Raw genomic sequence first — 17,386 nt, forward strand, 5'->3', positions numbered from 1 at the left:
AACCATATCACCCCCCACCCTACACCCTATTAATCATGGCACCATCTCCCTCCTCATTCTGCTCCCCCAGACACATTCCCAGTCTTCAGGTGAGATAATGACACAACAGACAACAGCCCAGATATCAACTGTCACCTGGATCTGGATACGACAAACCCCTCACCTCTCACCTCGCTCTCGACAGGACATAAACACAGAGCCAACCAGCTCTCACCTGATGTAAAACTGACAACAGAAAGCCTCTGTCCCCGACCTTGGAGGAAAGAGACAAGCCATTGAAGGGCGAGCCCCTGAATCCCCACGTCGGCAAGGCGACGGGCAAGCAACTGATGGTCGACCATGTCAAATGCGGCCGACAGATCGAGTAACAACAGTGCCGCCACGCCGCCCTGATCCAGATGTCTACGGAGGTCGTCAGTAAGGGCGACCAGTACAGTCTCCGCTCCATGCCCGGGTCGAAAGCCGGACTGGAATGGGTCAAGGGTGGAAGTGTCATCTAGGAAACCCTGCAGCTGCGTCGCCACCGCCCTCTCAATCAACTTGCCCAAAAAGGGCAAGTTGGACACCGGTCGATAGCTGGCCAATTCGGCCGGGTCCAGAGTTGGCTTCTTTAGGAGCGGGCGGACCATCGCTTCCTTCAGTGCCTCGGGGAACCGTCCCTCTGATAGTAAAGTCCCTCAAATAATAAAGAACAATGTATACGCACACTTACAATATGTGAAAGAGTTCAATGATGACCAAAAAAACAACTTTCTGTTGGGGGGGAAACAGCTCTAGTTCAGAATCAGAATTCTTCCTGACAATTGTATTGTATTTCGAATGCAACGTGCAGTCCTTGTATAAGAAAATTATCATGAGAGGTGAAGATTTTTTTAAAAAACTGTAGTCTCTGATAGTCAAAAGTGGTGGTCCCCCATATTGTGCATACAGATATCATCTCTGGTCATCTCAATGTAAACAAATCTTTGCACCTAGTGCTTTGCCCAAGTCCAATCTAGTCATGCTTTAAAAAGGACTAATTATGTATATTATGGGTGTGGAGAAAAGCTATCTAAAAGAATATCAATATTGGTGTGCATTCTCATTACAGGATGTACATTTCAATATTTATTTGGATACATACCTGATTTAGCCCTTGGTCCTATGAGAGATGCATAGAAGCCCAGTTATCTGTATCATTCTATTATTTTAATCAGTAAAAAAATTACAAACAGAAGAATCTAGCAAGCTTTCCCCAAATGGAAAATACAACTAGAGACAAAGTGAAATTGTGCACAGTACATGATTGTAAATTATAGTCAAGAGCTTTTGTGTGGCTAAGAACTATTGAGATCTTTTCAATCAAGGAAGGAAAGGGAAAATTGGGATTAAAAATGTGTTATCTGAAGAGTTTTCATTTTGAATACATAGTTGATTAAACAGGACAACTGTTTTAAAAGGTTTGTGAAATGTCCAGTAAGAAATGACCATGAAGTCTTAAAAAGATCAAGGTATAATTGGTACTAAGTGACCACTGGACAATAGAATTGAAAAGACAAGCAAAAATGTAGTCTATTGATGGCCAAGATACATCCTCATCTTGTCATGCTCTGTTGCATTTAATGAGCTGTAAGTGGTAGAATTTGGCCATTCATTATAAATCAATGCAAATGTCTCTGTAAAATCTTTCTAAGCTTGACAAATAATAAACTCTTTATATAGTCTTGATGCATCTAATTAGAAACAATATAATGAACTCAAGGGCTGAAGAAGGTTAATTTTGTTAAAAGTTATTTTTAAACAGAACTGTTCTGCTTTTGACCATTGTGAATGGTCCTGAACATTGTGGAGGACAGTGAACGTCAGAGTAATATAACCTATACAATGCTAAAATTTAAAAAGTACACTTTCTATTTCCATAGTTGTGCTATATACACCTCTTCTAAAAGTAATTCAGATGCTTGTTGGTGGCTATACAACTACTCTGCCTTGAGGAATGTTAAGATGGATCAAGATAGGTAGCCGTGCTAGTCTGTCTGTAGCAGTAGAAAAGAGTAAGAATCTAGTAGCACCTTAAAGACTAACAAAATTTGTGGTAGGGTATGAGCTTTCATGAGTCACTGCTCACTTCTTCAGATACAGCTAGAATATAAGTCCATCTGTTCTATATATTAGACAGTGAAGTGAATTCAGATGCCAAATGACATTAGCAGGCAAATGACAATAGCAGGTATGATTGGATTAGGTGGGATATGCAGAGAGGTAGTAGGCATGGAGAAATCAGCATTGGTAAAGAGACAGGAATCCTGGGCCTCGATTCAGTTGATTCAATTTCTGAGGAATGTCAGCTACATGTATGTTTCTGAGTTCCCCACAGCAAACTCAATTCCCATGCACAAGGAGTCTGATTCAGATTGGATTCATGGTCCCAGAGAAAAAGTATTTTTTCTGTCCTGAAACAACCTTGGGGAGCATTATTTTCCCCATCGGGGAAATTTCATGAAACCCAGCACATGCAAAGCCTATATGGAATATGCATTGTATTAATTACTGTCTTTAATAAATCCATGTCATTGTTTTGGATTCAGCAGGTTCAATGTTTTGAGCAAATGGAGCTGGCAATCTTTTGATACGAATATGTCTAATTCTCAACTGTCATATCTGTGGAATACACCCCCAAAAAATAATAGGAGCAGAACCTGTAGCTTTAAGGAATGAATGCCCTCTTTTAGCCAAATTGCCTTATCTCTTTATATAATAATTGTCTTTTGGTGGTGGCACATTGCTGAACATTCCACACAGTCCCAAATCAGTAGGCTCCCTGATGTGTCACTCAGAAGCTGTCCCTATCCACTGGCTGCGTTGCCTGAGTCCCGCCTCCAATATTCTAAACAGTTTGCTGTTCCTCTCCCCCCATAGCCAGTCAGAACACAGAGGTCATTTGCATATGCAGCTTGATTGGCCTTTGCCTCTAACATTCTAAACAGTTTGCTGTTGCTGTTGGGAGTCACTGAACGTGTCCTGAGGTAAAATACATATCCCAATCTTTTCTTAAATGGTCACAGAAGTTGCCAGTCTCCCTGTGGGGCGAGGAGATCTCCCAGAAATCACAATTTCCCCCAGCCACAGCACATAATTTCCCCTACAGAAAATTTCCCAGCTATTACAACTGATCTCCAGATGACCAAGATCACTTCTCCTGGAGACAATGGCTACTTTGGGCAGTGGACTCTATGGCATTATACCCTGCTGAAGTCCCTCCACACTCCAAACCCTGCCCTCCCCAGGCTCTACCCCTCAAATCTACAGGTAACTGTGGCAACTGTGTAATTGGCTACGGAACCACTTTCCAGACCCTTGGGACCCAGAAAACATGGCATAGGAGGAGGTGCTTTTCTACCTTAGCTGCCACTGCATAACCCCCCATCCCCCCAAAAAAATAAGTTAGAGGTGGAGGGAACCATTGCTATTACCATGAGGCTGTCCTCTCATACTACCCACTTGGGGCAGCAAAATGACTTGAGAGAGCCCTGCCTTATAGCTAAACAGAAGGAAAGAAACATGGCTTGCCTCCCTCTATTTTTCCCTTCCTCCTGCCACCCCACCAGCCACAGCCGGGACACTCATCTGGAGCTTCCTTTTAGAGGTTGTATTTCTTCCCACAACAGGCCTTACTCCTAGTTTTATTAATAAGCTTGGGGAATTGTGAATATTAAATGGCAATAGGCATAAAATATTGGATCATAACCTGTGCATATGGGAGTCAGAATTCCCATAGCCCACGAATAGACACAGAGACTGTGTTGCTAAAATAATTTTTTCTTTACTAAATGTTCTTCAAGTATACAAACAATAATCAAGCATTCACACACAGAATACAGAGTTATGGATACAGAGTTGAAAGGGTAGCGACATTTGCATGAGCAGGAATATCGTTGGTGGGTAATACTTACTTGTCTGATGCAGTGAAAAATAAAAACACACTAAGGAGGAAGGGATCGTGAGTTGACCAGCAACACACATGGATTGATTCCAAACCAGGCAAGAATGGAACCAACAAGGTAGGGTGGGGTTAAGAGAGGAAGAAGCAAGAAAAGTGAGCACAAGGAGCACCCACCTTAAATAGCTAAAATGTGACCTGAGGCAAAGGCTCATGTGGTCACCTGGTTCCCAGGAAGTACTAGAAAAAATATTAAACTCTGGATGGAGCATAAAGGGATTAATAGCTGGGCAATTGAAAATTAATGGTTGATAGGGAGTGACCCCTCTGAGGGAAGGGGGTGAGACAAAGGAGAGAATGAAGAGATCCAATCATGTTGCAGGTCTGGTGCTTCGTATTAACAATCAAATACTTGACAGCAGTGTTATCTGGATGGGTGACAGGAAAGCTGGATCGTTGCTATTGTCTGTAGTTGGGCACAGCCTTTTGTTTTAGACTGGATAATAGGAGGAGGAGGAAAGTGTTACTTTCCAGGTGAAGCTAACACACAAGGAGGAGGAGGGGGAGGCTGCATGATGAAGATGAAGTTCCCTTATGGCTTCTGCTCAGGAACATCGGGCCTTTGTCAGAGCATGCCTTCTTCTCTGGTCAGCTGCTGGCTCTGCATGTATGGAGGTCGGGGTTACTGGTGTGCATTCCGGTGCTTGGGGTGGATGCATGAGATCAGTGACAGAAAGCTTCTGTAGTCCTGGGTCCACATCTGGCTTGGCATACTTCTTCGGCACAAGGGCCCCCTTGGCCACAGTGTACATTCCATATTCCAGCATAGGGCACTTCTCTAGGGCTACAGCTCCGTCCATTGCCCTGGCACACATTTTTCACAGTCCAGCAAGGCAGTCATATTAAACAGTCTTTAAGAATGCCATCTAAAGTGGCTGCATGGCAACACTCAGTGGCTGTTGCTAGGCAACCACAACAGTATTGCCAGTCTTCAAGCCTTGTGTTTTGTCAGTAAAAGGGGGTAGAGCCCTTTCCAGGGCTGTTTTGGGCTTGGAGGGAGGACTCATCAGGGCAAGCCCCAAAGCACCCACCAAATGACTTAATGCCATGCAACTTGCAGGACTCGCTCACAATAGGCTGCTTTTCAACAGCAGCTGCTTCACAAAAGATAGGGTGGTGTAGTGGTTAGCGTTTCAGAGCAGGATGTGGGAGACCCAGGTTGGAATCACTGTTCTGCCATGGAAGCACACTGGTTGACCTTAAGCCAGTTACACATTCTCAGCCTCACCTATCCCATGGGTAAGGTTTTCAGTTTCCAGGTGGGACATGGAGATCTCCAAACTACAGAGATCAGGCAGGTCCTCTGGAGAAAATGACTGCCTTGGAAAGTGGACTCTATGGCATTATATCTCATTGAGGTCCCTTCCCTCCCTCAAACCCACTCCCCTAGGCTTCACCCCCAAATCTCCAGGACTTTCCTAACATGGAGTTAGCAGCCCTACTTACAAGGTCGTTGTGAGAATACAATCGAGAAGAAGAGAATGGTGTAAACTGCAAGGTTTAAATGAAGGCAAGGTTTAAATGAAGTAAACAATAAATATGGCTGAGGATGTAGGGCAGATAAAATGTTGGTAGTGTGTGGGAAGAAGAAAAGAAAGCACAGAAAGGTGAGGATATGAGGACGGGGACAAAGGGAAAAGTGAGGTGCCCCCTGAAAGTCCTTGTGGGGAGCCCACATTAGGGTTGCCAGGTCCCCTTGCCATCACGGCAAGGGGATTTGGGGGGTGTTCCTGGGCTGGGTAGGATGTTGCATGTGATGTCCCTGATGCAATGACATCACCCTGAAGTGACATCATCATGTCAGCGATGTTGCACACAATGCTCTGGATTTTGGGTAAAACTCTATGGGGTTTTTGACATCACCTGGAAGTAACGTCATCACGTTGGGGATGTCACATGACAACGTCCCTGTTTGGGGATGGTGTTGTCCCCACTGGCCAGTTGGCCAGCAGTGGATCAAAGCCCTCCAAAGTGGGGGAACCTCCACTGGAACCTGGGTGCTGGCAACCCTAGCCCACATGCAGCTGGGCCTGGCTTGGTGACTGGCACCATGATACTGGGTCCCTCAATGTGCAACTGGGCCATAATTTTTCCTGGGAGGAATCTGCCAGGGGAAGGGAAAAAAAGGAAAGAGGGCAAGATGGAAGAAGGGCAAATAAAAGTAGGTTGGCTGGTGGATGAGGAGAGAATGAAGCTGGAAAATGGGAGAGGCTGTGGGGTTTCAGGGAGAGGAAAGAAGAAATATTGGAAAAGGGGGATATGAGATGCCCCTTGCGGGTCCCTTGCTTGTCTTCTCTGTTTTGGGCTGTGCAATTTTCATTTAGCCAGGGCAGTCAAGGATCTTTAGTGGTGTAAATTTAGATCCTTTACGTTTTCCATCTTGTGCAGGAGGAAAGTATAATGCTATACAATGCTTCAACAGATTTAGACTGGTATACCTAGCATGCATACTAGACAGGAAATCCCACAGAATTTAATGTATTTTTCAATATGAATTTTTAAAGGGGGGTTATATTTTTCATTTACTTGTTCACTAAGAAACATATGCTCATTAGTTACAGGAACTAATTTACATGATAATGTTTTCAAATGGCCAACATCAAATAAACTTCAGGAGCAAAATATCATTGCAACATGGTAAACAAGCTATGAAGTGCAGTTGAGTGTGAAGATGATTATCAAGGGAAAGGGGTTTGTGAGTACAGGGCAAGTAAACCAATCTACTTTCAGATAATAATGTAATTTTCTCATGCAATATGCCAGATTACTTCTCCCTCAGCTCCTCTTGTGCTGCTCTCTACTTCAATAACATCATCCATTTGGTATATTCCACTCCTGAGCAGCAGCTCACAAGGGTAATACACATCAGGCCGTGTGTGTGTGTGTGTGAGGGCACACATGCTAGAGGTGCGTTAATGTATTCAGCTGCTGTAAGATGTTCACAGTTTTCAGAATGTTCACTGATTTGTTTCTTCAAATAAAGACTACTGAAATACTTGTAAACCAAAGCACATGAAACACAATTAATCCTGTCTCCTGGCAGAAATGATTAAAAATATTGCCATGGTGCTAAACCAGAACAGCTTTAATTGCATTTGTCTCCTTGTTTTACTTTAGTGGGGTTTTTTTGAGGGGGGGGTAAGGTCATATATTAATGATTAAAGTAAACATTTCCACTTATTACTGTACTACAATACCTAACACAATTTCTTTACTAAACACCTTTCCTTGGTCATTCTATACCTCTTTTGAAAGCCAGTTTGGTGTAGTGGTATGGATTCTAATCTGGGAGAACCGGGGTTGATTCCCCACTCCTCCACCTGCAGCTGCTGGTGTGACATTGGGTCAGTTGTAAGTTCTTTCAGAGCTGTTCTCTCAAGGGCAGTTCTCAAGAGAGCCCTCTCAGCCCCACCTACCTCACAGGGTGTTTGTTGTGGGGAGGGGAAGGGAAAGGGATTGTAAACTGCTCTGAGGCTCCTTTGGCTAGTGAAGGGCGGGGTATAAATCCAATCTCTTCTCCTCTTCTTCTCTCTTTTTACTTCATGATAATCATATGACTATCCAAGCAGAATTTGTTTTTCTTTCTCCTTCCATTTTTAAATGAAATGTGCCACCATGGAGAGGAAAAGATAATGAGAATCTTTAAAATACTTTGTGAGTATCCCACAGTAAAATCATTTACTATAGTGATGCCTTTGTGGTCATGATTGCTTTTTGGTGCCAATTGTTCTGTTGTGGCCTTGTAGGGTCTGTGTTTGTTTGATTTTAACAAACTTGATGGTTTTGCCGTGTCCTCCAAGACAAGTGGGAAGGAAGGAAATGGCAGCACGATTAGGTGCATGTGGACAGAGGGAGATTTGGTTTTGGGCTGAGAAATGGACACATTCAGAAAAGTAGTCCAAAATGTTGACAACCACCATAGCTTCAAGTTACTGCCTATATCTGGGAACTAAGCCTTTATTGGTTGTCCACTGAGTCTGCACGTGTTACTATGCGATGGCAAGTTCAAAACTAGTAAAATGACAATAATTAATCAATTAAGAATCCTAGAAGAAATGCAGATTTGACAGACAGTATCAAGATCAGGCTGAGGAAGACAACTGTGCCTATAATATGTACAAATGAATTATCTAATATGCTACTGAGGAAGAGCAGAGGGCAAGTACAAGTAACCCCAGAAAAAGTGAAGCGGCTGGGCCAAAGCCGAAAGGACGCTCAGTTGTGGATGTGTCTGATGGTGAAAGGAAAGTCCGATGCTGCAAAGAACAATACTACATAGGAACCTGGAATGTAAGATCTATGAATCAAGGTAAGCTTGACGTGGTCAAAAATGAGATGGCAAGACTGAACATCGATATCCTAGGAATCAGTGAACTAAAGTGGACAGGAATGGGCGAATTTAACTCAGAAGACCATTATATCTACTACTGTGGCCAGGAATCTCGTAGAAAAAATGGTGTGGCCTTTATAGTCAACAAGAGAGTGCAAAAGGCAGTACTGGGATACAATCTCAAAAATGACAGAATGATTTCGGTCCGATTCCAAGGCAAACCATTCAACATCACAGTAATCCAAGTCTATGCCCCAACCACTGATGCAGAAGAGGCTGAAGTGGACCGGTTCTATGAAGACCTACAACACCTCATAGAACTAACACCAAAAAATGATGTCCTCATCATCATAGGGGACTGGAATGCTAAAGTAGGAAGTCAAAAGGTAACCGGAATAACAGACAAGTTTGGCCTTGGAAAGCAAAATGAAGCAGGGCAAAGGTTAACAGAGTTTTGTCAAGAGAACACACTGGTCATAGCGAACACCCTTTTCCAACAACCTAAGAGACGACTCTACACATGGACATCACCAGATGGGCAACACCGAAATCAGATTGACTATATAATTTGCAGTCAAAGATGGAGAAGCTCTATCCAGTCAGTAAAAACAAGACCTGGAGCTGACTGTGGTTCAGATCATGAGCTACTCATTGCAAAATTCAGACTTAAACTGAAGAAAATTGGGAAAACCACGAGGCCATTCAGGTTTGACCTAGATCGCATCCCTGATGAATATACAGTAGAGGTGAAGAATAGATTCAAGGGTCTGCTCCTTTGGCTAGTGAAGGGCGGGGTATAAATCCAATCTCTTCTCCTCTTCTTCTCTCTTTTTACTTCATGATAATCATATGACTATCCAAGCAGAATTTGTTTTTCTTTCTCCTTCCATTTTTAAATGAAATGTGCCACCATGGAGAGGAAAAGATAATGAGAATCTTTAAAATACTTTGTGAGTATCCCACAGTAAAATCATTTACTATAGTGATGCCTTTGTGGTCATGATTGCTTTTTGGTGCCAATTGTTCTGTTGTGGTCTTGTAGGGTCTGTGATTTTAACAAACTTGATGATTTTGCTGTGTCCTCCAAGACAAGTGGGAAGGAAGGAAATGGCAGCACGATTAGGTGCATGTGGACAGAGGGAGATTTGGTTTTGGGCTGAGAAATGGACACATTCAGAAAAGTAGTCAAAAATGTTGACAACCACCTTAGCTTCCAGTTACTGCCTATATCTGGGAACTAAGCCTTTATTGGCTGTCCACTGAGTCTGCACGTGTTGCTATGCGATGGCAAGTTCGAAACTAGTAAAATGACAATAATTCATCAATTAAGAATCCTAGAAGAAATGTAGATTTGACAGACAGTATCAAGATCAGGCTGAGGAAGACAACTTTGCCTATAATATGCACAAATGAATTATCTGGTCAGTACCCACTTAAGGCCAGCACCCACTTAAGGGAGAGAGACAAGAACACCCCTGTCAGGAACCTTGTCATACTGCCCTTATAAAATGCTTGTCTTGATGTTGAGCTGTGGAAACAGAACAGAGGCAAGGCTGCTAGCTTGCAGATTTTTCATGCCTACAGACAAATGAGGTTTCAGACTTGGTGTTGAGGTCCCCTGACCTTTTTCTGTGTGGAGCTTCAACATTTGTTGTTTAGTGTTCCCTCAGTGATCCCCCTTTTCCACCCAATGCTTTAACGGTTGTGTTAATGTTTTTGTATGTATGTTATATGTGAGGCTCCTCTTTCTCCAGCCCCACCTGATGACCTTAAGCCACCCTGCCACATGATTGGGTAGGCTCCACCAGGCCTCAAAAGAGGAAGAGATTGCACCGCAGTGTTACTTTCTCCTACCTGAGCTTGTACTCCCTCAGACCTTGAAACAAGGCCTCTCATTCCTCCCTGGCCTGTTGTGGGCTCAGTTTTATATGTGTGGGTTTGCCCCACCTCTTTCTTGCCCCCCCCCAATCCCATGTCCTCTGAATGGCCTAACCTGTCAGAGCAGGGCTGAGCTAGTTCTTTCTCCCTGCTTTCCTGTGGTCAATCCCTCCTGTGGTAGCCTGCCTGCCCCTGATCAGCTGACCAAGGAGGCTCACCTGAGTGGAAGTTCCCACTAGCTGGGCTGGCCCTGCTCATTCCCATTACTTGCCCATGTTGCTGGTTCTCCCTCCTTCACACTGAGGTGCTGGTGTCTTAGCTGCTGCCGCCTCCTTTGCTGCTAGGCCAGGACTCTGGGACTCCTGCTGGCCCTTGCCAGCTGCAGTGAGTCTGAGGTGTCTTCTCTAGCAGTGCCTGTTGGTTGCTTTTCCCTCTGGTTGTTTTCCCCTCAAACTGGTTTCAGACGTCGAGGGTGGGCTTGTGGTAAATCCCCAGACATTATAGCTCTAGTTTTAGGGTTGCCAGGTCCCTTTCACCCAGTGGCAAGGAGATGGGGGGGCATTCCAGGAGTGGGAAGTGACATTGCCCCCCTTATTCCCCCTGAAACAGTTGCATTGTGTGTGAAGTTCCTGCATCACCTAAATGTGATGTTGGCACATTGGCGATATTGGGGTGAGCCTCTGGATTTTGGGCAAAACTCTATGGTAAAATCAGCATCAAACCATAGAGTTTTGCCCAAAACCAGAACATCATTCCCCAAAGTCACTGACGTGCTGTCACTTCCGGGTGACACAGGCACATCATGTGCAACATTGCTGTTTGGGGAGATCTCCAAACACGACCCTGCAAAACCAGGGGATCCCCTGCCCCCACTATGCAAATAGCAACCCTATCTAGTTTTAATTGTTTTAATGATGTATTTTTGTCAGTCTTAATTGTTTCTAAGATGTGATTTTGTTATGTATATTTTTTACTTGTTAGGTGCCTTTGTGGTCCTTATGAGGGCAGAAAGGCAGGGTATAATTTTGTAAATAAAATAGAAATAACACCTCTATTGAGGCTGTCCTGAGAGGTACTTTTCAGAATTGCATGGTTGTCATAACTGCCATGGCAGTGTCTCAATGTTTAACTGAGCCAACACATGCTGCAGGTGATATGTAGGTTTGGGGTTCTATACTGGCCAGAGATAATGTTCTCTTTGAATTGAGGATGTTGGTGCAACTCTCTTGTAGACAAATCACTTACTAAGTAAAGTGGATTTTTGATACTTTCGATTTTTTCCCTCAAAGAGGTGGTAAACCTAGGGGAAAGGTGGTTGATTAATGCTAGTGATTTCCACATGGCCATCACTGAATTTTTAGCCAATTACTACTAACTGTCATAGGCAATTTCCATGATAACTCCTAAACACCCATCCCCATATGTAAGAACTTGTGGCTCCCCCTGGAATTCTAAATAATTACGCATGATGAAGCACTAGAGATGATGGCTAGAGTACAACTGGAAAACATGGGACATTTTAGAGTGTATTTGAAGGCCTACTTTGTGAGGAAGGTCCAGCAAAGAAGTATTCTACTATAACTCTATCTGTCCTATGCTACCTGCCCAGAAATTCCTACTTGGGAATTAAGATCACAGGGAGAGGCCCTCCTGTCTGCCCCATCAATCAAAAAGCACATTTGGTGGGTCCACAAGAGATGGTCTTTTCAGTGGCAACTCCACGGTTATGGAACAACCTCCTCAGGGAGGTGCACCTGCCCCTCACTTTTGATATTTAGGAGGTAGCTAGGTGGTTTTAGTTAGGACGGTGTTTGATTAAAGCATTCCTAAACTGATTTTAAGTTTTGGTTGTACGTATTTGTGTGTGTGTGTGAAGTGCCCTCAAGTTGCAGCTGTCATATGGCAACCTCGTAGGGTTTTCAAGGCAAGGTGTAAGCAGAGTTCATTTGCCATTGCCTTTCTCTGCAAAATGCTCCTTATCCAAGTAGTTTATCCAAGTAGTTTATGGAAAACTTGACTGGTAAATGGTTAGATTATTTCAGATTCTGCCGCTGAAGAAGAGCATGAAATTTAAAAGGTATAATCACTCAATTCCCAAATAAATATTCGGTAGTAGCAGTACTTCTTCTTCACTCCCCTCCCCCCCACTCTGCTGCATTTGGCAACACTTGTCATGCTCCAGCTTTGCAGAAAGGAAAGGGGGGGGATCATCCCTCGATTACTCTGGAGATGTTTGTTCATCATGTTCTCTGCTCCCTGTGAGTGTGAAAAATAAGTCTGTTGGAAAGCTCACTGCAGTGTAATTGACTCTATGGAGCAGCTGTCATAGGGGGCTTTACTATAAGAAATCATATTAGCTTTCCTTTTAAACTTGCTGAAGGTAATAAGTCATCCTTGACATTCACAAGTCATTCAACAAAATGTCTCTTTTCCACCAACACAGTATGCCTGGCATGTAATTAATATCAGATTTGTAAAGCACTCAGAGGCAGGCCATTTTAAAGGCAACCTGCAAAGCCAAAAGAAACAGGTCATGGGCTTATTTTTATCTTCAGAAATTGATATGTGATACACACGGTGCTGTTTATGCTGTATTTTTCCTCCTCTAGACATTTGGGAGGTAATGAAAGCTGATCAACTGTAAAATGGGGGGAAATAATCAGCCATCTCTATCCAAAGTTGCAACATGAGCAAGTTTCCCAACGATTTGAATGGAGAGAGCAGTGTTCTGTACTTGTGCGGACAAGAGGCATGTTAGGAATAGTTCTCAGCCACTGACAGGTTGAGGAACTCCATATTCATTTCACAAAGTGAAAAAGAGTCTATACATTTATTGTTAGCAAAAGAAGACCAGATAGTTTTATGGCTGGCATGGAGATGCTATCATCGGAAGATGCCATCATGGCATGCAATTACTGGCCTTCGCATGAGGTTCAGTTACTCTGCTGTTGACATTGTACAGCCAGGATAGGCTTCACAGTGTTTTGGGCTGACTTCCTGCTTAGGGCTGTCTTGGGTTCTTTTCAGAAGGGCTCTTTAACCCACTTTGGCTTGGCTTTTGAAGGCAAATTGATTTTTTATAGGTTTCACGCATCTTAAGAATAAAATACTGTCCTTCCAGTTAATGAAGACTTAATCCATGTTTAAACAAAGAAACAAAAAACCCTGTTGAAATGTACTGGGTTCAAGACACATAGTCGAGTGATTTCAGCTCATAATTTATTAGTAGGCAAAACTGAGACAAGGAAGCGGGACCCAGGTGTCTGCTTATATGTCGGTCCAAACCACACCCAACAAACACACCCCACACTCATAATAGGTTTATTTACAGTGCACCAATAACTTTATGTTCCTTTGCGGAACTGGGCTAACCTATTGGTCTGTTTTAGAATTCTACGAGTCTATTGTCTCGGCTTGCGAAGCTTTGCTATTGCACTTGACCACGTGCGCACCCGACCGCGTGCGTGGTCCTTTGTTAGTACATAACACCTGTTCTTATTTTTGTACTGTTGTTGCACTTCCTTAAGGTGTCTGAAACCTTTTAAAGTTCATTTGTCTTCAGAAGCCAAAGTGGGATCTTAGTGAAAAAGATGTCTCTCTTTGGAACATTTCCTATATCTCCTTGAACTTCCTGTATACATGGAGCTATTTCCTGTATCCAGGGTTTCCTGTTAGCTACTTGCCTGCATAAAGAAACGACCACAGATTGTTCATAATCATCAGATCAGCTAAGATGATACTTTGGATCAAAATAATATTGTGGGGGGGGGGGAAACACTATTTTAACAAGCTGCTAAATAAAAGTTTCCTGTTAGCTACTTGCCTACATAAAGAAATGAACACAGATTGTTCATGATCATCAGATCAGCTAAGACGATACTTTGTATCAAAATAATATTGTGGGGGGAAAAACACTATTTTAACAAGCTGCTAAATAAATTGGGGAATTGTATGCTAAGCCTGTTTAGCTTTCAATTTAATCAGTCTGTTTTCTTCATTTCACTGTCTCTTCCAATTGACTTCCATCTCTCATAATTCTCTGTGCTAGAATTCCACATTGCTCTTTTTTGCTTTGCAACCAACATACCTATCCCATATGGCCACCTTGTTCCATTTATAACAGTAGCCTGCTGCTTATGTGAAGGTTGTGAAGACAGTGGAAACATTATTGTCCAGAGTTGAATTTGTCCCATTATAGTCCTGCCTCCTGGTTTATCCTCTTTTAGCAGTGTTATTTGAGTGGGAATATTGCCTTGTAACCTTCAAATTACTGCTGGGTGACTTCTGCAGAAGAGGAATTATCAATGCATTAAATTTGAATTAGCTCAGAGAAATCATGCAGATGTATGTGCAGAACATTACAGCAAGCAATAGTGTCTCCAAGGCACAGCTGAATTGCTTTTATGCAGTTTTAAGGAATCACTTGAGCAACCCTTAAATTGCACACATGATGAAGCTGAACCAGCATCTTTACTATTTAAAAAAAAAACATACCAGGCAGATGCAGCATTCAGAGTTGCCTTTCAGGGAAACCTGATCACAAAGTGACTGCTGCCGAGTGGGCCATTTAGACTCCAACCTGCCGTATTGGAAGGCACTGGTGCATATGCTGCAGAAGTGTCACTTAGACTAATGATTATGAATTATGCAGAGGGTCACATCCTCTTAGTTACAAGTCATTTCCACAGTCTCCCTCTAGAGTGCCTAACCTAGTTCCATTTTTATCCTTTGAGCTGGTAGCAGTGAATGCTTTGAATAGATTCTCAAAACCACATTTATTGTCATTTGATTTCACCACCACCACCCTTTTCACTCACATTGGGAAAAGCAACAGAACGATTTTGAGAGAGCTGTCATGGCAGGTTAGAGGTTTCAGCATGGGCAAATGAAAACCAGCAGGAAACCTCAGGGTGCGTGTCCAGGAGAAGGGGCTGTTGCATATCTTCATATATATTTCAACCTCTTACACTGCCATCTATGAATTTATATGTTAAAATGCACAATAAGGCACAGTTGCCTTTTAAAGTTTCTAAACAAGCATCATATGAACTTCATGTTCCCTAAAGCGGAATTAACCTGGAAGTTGTAACTACAGAACCCTTAAATTGAAATGTCAGCATCGTTGATAGCTCCGTGCTTAGAGAGCATGCTTGATATGGGCAACTAATGTGCTTTATCCAATGTAACCACTCTGGGAATGTCTGGAGGTGCCAATTATGTTGAAAGGAATACATCATGTTCCTGCTTGAAATCACCACCAACAAGCTATGTTTATCAAAGCCTTGTATGCAGGGAGGGGAAAGTATAGCAATAATTAAGACATGCAAAGACTTGCAGAAGGCACTTGTAGTGCCAGCAGAAAAAAGCTGTAGAATGGTAGTTGAAAATCAGATAAGTAACATAATATATACTGGGGTGGGGGGAATTTTTCCTAACAATATGCATTCAAGGTTGGGTGTCACTGAGGAAAGAAATCATTACAAACTCATTTTTCTAAAATGCTGGTTTTCTAAAGTGTTGGTTCTTAACTTTAAAGCCCTAAATGCTGTGCCAGCCCACCAGTTAAGATCTGCCTTATAAGCCCTGCTGTCTGTGCTCCTGCCTTCAGTGGTGAGGCAAGGGGCAACCAGAGACAGGGCTTTTTCAGTTGTGCTACATTCCCCTTGTGGCTCACCAAGTGCCTACATTGCTTTCTTTTGGGTGCCAGGCCAAAACACTCTTTTTTGTTTACTCGGGCTTTAATGTCTTCATTAAAAAAAATTGCCCCCCCCCATTAATGTCGGGTTTAATTTATAACTTTTAATGTTATATTTTATTATGTTGTTTTGTAAGCCACCACAGGAAGGTTCCCAAGGAAAGGTGGCATGGAGATTCCCTAATTAAATAAATAAATATTCAAAGGCAAAGGGAATCCTAGTAATAATCCTAGTAATGATGGTTTGTGAGCCTTTCTAAATTATTGGAATATCACTAATATTAGCAGCTCTTCTACTTCCATAATCCAGGTGCCAATCTTTTATAGCACCTTTGAGAAATATGTGCTTCCTGTAAGGACAGTCATGGAAGGATCCTGATTCCACACTAGAATTGTTCATTCTAAACCTTTCTGAAAGAAATCTTTACCTGGAGAAAGCTTTGGACAGTAACACTGTGCTTCCTTGCCAGAATCTCCTATCACACATTTACAAGGAAACCGGGCTGTTCTGAACTTATTCAAGTATGGGATCTTGCTGACTCCACAGCCCTTTCCTAAGGATAGTTCTCCACCCAAGCTGCTGCTAGAAATAGCAAAATGAGGAGGAATTGGACTTGCCACAGGAGTTGGTTTATCCCTGGCCACCAACACTTTGGAAGGCAACCAGTATCTCTTTTCAGAGTTCCAATGGCTGGGTCCAGACAGAGCTCCCACATCGCCTCTGGACTTACGCCTGTCCTCCAGTGTTGTGGGATGAGAAAACATGCACACTTTCTTTGGGGTGTCAAAATGCCTTGAACCACTCCTCCCTATATAGAAGTGAGAAGCCATTTACCTGTAGCACGGATGGCCTATCTGGATTAAAAATTATAGGGAATGAGCCTTAGATGCCTAGGGTGGGTTTCTGGGATCACTGATAAGAATACAGTTGTAACACTGCAGGTGGATGGCATTTAGATTTATGAGCATGGTCTTAAAGATGACATGGCAGGATGAGTAACATGGACATGGGCTATTACATATTTTTGGAATGAAAACCCATACAAAGTCCAAGAGAGTGAAGTGAAGTGGGAGACCAGAAGAGTAGTACATGGTCTCTCTTAGAGGACAACTTTGAACAGGTGGCCATGACAGCTGGAGGCCAATCCCAGACCGGGGACATGGAAATAATACTGCAGATGGGCAACACCAGACAGTCAGCAGGTGGAGAGGGCAATGGGAGGACACCACATTTCAGACTTCAGTTGTCATCAATTAAACTTGGGGGACTGTTGCACAATACTTACAGTATCTGCAAAATGTTAACTGTTTAAATAAGTATTTTAGCTCTGCAATTCTATTAGGTGTAAGCCTGTCAGTCCATTAGAAAGCTGGCTACCAACTGGCATTATCAGTTACCACCATACATGCACACACACACACACACACAGAGAGAGAATATCTGGCCCTGGAAGAAAGAACGTCAGTGCCACCCAGAATAGACGACGCTGAGTTGGTAGAGCAG

Source organism: Gekko japonicus, unplaced genomic scaffold (assembly GCF_001447785.1).
Source record: "Gekko japonicus isolate JY-2015 unplaced genomic scaffold, Gekko_japonicus_V1.1 scaffold1048, whole genome shotgun sequence".
Classification (NCBI taxonomy): Eukaryota; Metazoa; Chordata; class Lepidosauria; order Squamata; family Gekkonidae; genus Gekko; species Gekko japonicus.